Below are 2,500 nucleotides of genomic sequence, written 5' to 3'. Positions count from 1 at the left end.
GTCTGCCCCTGTAATTTATTTTATCCATTCCTAATGTGGGTCCCAATTTCTGCGTATGCTACAGTGGGAGCAGATCTAAAGTTTCCAGAAATCTGTCCTGTTTATACGCGACTGCTATGTTTTATGTGTTTTTGTAAAAAAAAAAAAAAAAAAAAAAAAAAAAAAAAACCTGTATTGACGTCCCCTGAAGCTTCCAGAAACCTGCTCTGTTTATATGCGACAGAATACAGATCCCATGAAGGAGACAAGTTGTCCTGTCTTTCCTACACAACGCAATGAAAAAGTAGACCGGTCACACGACGACTTTGAGAAAATGTCTTCCGGGAAGCCCCGCGAGGTAAACACGGAGCTGTTCCACCCCTCCCCATACAGATGTTGGAGGGGGAGGGGGGGGGGGCGGCAAGCCTCGCGAGGGGAGCCGTGGAAGAGCAACTGGGATAGACGGTCCGGCTGAGCACCGCCGAGCACGCTGTCGAGCTGTGCAACGGAGAGGACGACTACGCGGTAGAGCCCCTCCCACTCCGCACTCTGCTCGCCACTAAGAACATTAAATAAAGGACATCGATCCGCCAGACCGGAGGAACCGACCGCCCGAACGCCGGCAAAGCCGGCCGGCGGACACCCTCCGAAGGCGTGTTAAGTTGGCCCATCGATCAGGACACAAACACGCAACAAATCCAGTCCGGGGTGTGGTGTAAGCAGCCCTACCAGAGAAATCACCTAACCCTAACCCTAAACGTACGGCAGACGCGTCCCCTGGCTCTCACATTGACAACTGAGAGGCTTCTGAAAACCTGGCCACGCCCATCAGTAAAAACCACTACAGCAAGTGACGACATATGTACCTTCAAAGTGCTGTACTACAGGGTGCTGTTCAAAAGGTATCTATCCCGTTTACTCTCTATGCTTCATATATCATCATATTATTGAAAAGTGCAAGCCTTTAGGAACAACAGCAACTCAAGTCGCCAACGCTCTGTTCACTCAATAACTGCAGAGATCCAAACTTCTCCTGGCATTAACATCGGCACAAAAACTGTGCGCCGGGAGCTTCGTGGAATATGGGTTTCTATGGATTCAGAATGAGATGTCAGAAAAGCTCCTGTGGGTGTAATGGTCAGTTATGTCAATACTTTTGGACATATATTGTGCGTGTGCGTGTGTCTGTGATACCTAACATAAACACACCTGTATTACTAGAATTGATCGTTCACGCCACAAAAGTGAGGGGCAAACATAGAAAAGCGTGCAACCCAGCCACTGAGGATGCACAAGCCAGTGCATTCTTAGTGCAGGTCCCAAGCCCGGACAAATGGGGAGGGTTACGTCAGGAAGGGCATCCGGCGTCAAATCTTTGCCAAATCAAATATGCGGATCATAAATAAGATTTCCATACCGGATCGGTCGAGGCTCGGGTTACCGACGACCGCCATCGGTACTGTTAACCAGCGGAGTGCCGGTGGAAACTAGGCTACTGTTGGGCGAAGGAAAAGGAGAGGGGGAAGGCATGTCCAGAGGCAGCTAGAGAGGAGGAAGGGTAGGCGTGTGGAGGTGAGAGTCAGTCGGAACTTTGAATGTTGGCACTATGGCTAGTAAAGGGAGAGAGCTGGCTGACGTGATGGAAAGAAGAAAGGTGACAAGAGACAAGGTGGAAGGGGAGTAAGGCCAGGAGTATCGCAGGTGGGTTCAAACTCTTCTACCATGGTGCGAATGGGAGGAGAAATGGGGTAGGGGTCATTCTGAAGGAAGAGTATGTCAAGAGCGTGCTGGAGGTGAACACAGTGTCAGACAGAGTGAGGATTATGAAGCTGGAAATCGAAGGTGTATTGCTGACGGTTATCAGCGCATATGCCCCGCAAGTCGGGTGTAAGATGGACGAAAAAGAAGAATTCTGGAGTTGAGTTGGACGACGTGGTGGAAAGGGTACCCAAGGAGGAGGGAGTGGTGAGTGGAGCGGACTTCGATGGACACGTTGCTGAAGGGAACAGAGGTGGTGAGGAGTTGATGGTAAGGTATGGAATCGAGGAGAGAAATGTGGAAGGACAGATGGTGTTCGATTTTGCGAAAAGGATGGAAATGGCTGAGGTGAATACATATTTCAAGAAGAGGGAGGAGCACAGGGTGACGACGTATACGAGTGGAGGAAAGTGCACACAGGTGGACTATATCTTGTGTAGAAGGCGCGATGTAAAACGGATTGCATACTGCAAGGTGGTGACAGGGGAGAACGTAGCTAGGCAGCATCGGATGGTGGTCTGTAAGATGACTTTGGAGACCAACATGAGGAAGCGAGTGAAGACACAGCCGAAGATCAAATGGTGGAAGTTGAAGAAGGAAGACTGTTGTGTGGAGTTCAGGCAGGAGTTAACACAGGCACTGAGTGGTAGTGAAGAGTTGCCAGATGGCTGGGCAAGCGCTGCAGAAATAGCGAGGAAGACAGCTAGGAAGGTACTTGGTGTGTCATCGGGACAGAGGAAGGAAGACAAGGAGACTTGGCGGT

Source organism: Lampris incognitus, unplaced genomic scaffold, assembly GCF_029633865.1.
Source record: "Lampris incognitus isolate fLamInc1 unplaced genomic scaffold, fLamInc1.hap2 scaffold_250, whole genome shotgun sequence".
In the NCBI taxonomy this organism is placed as follows: domain Eukaryota; kingdom Metazoa; phylum Chordata; class Actinopteri; order Lampriformes; family Lampridae; genus Lampris; species Lampris incognitus.
Note: the sequence above shows the minus strand (reverse complement) of the source record.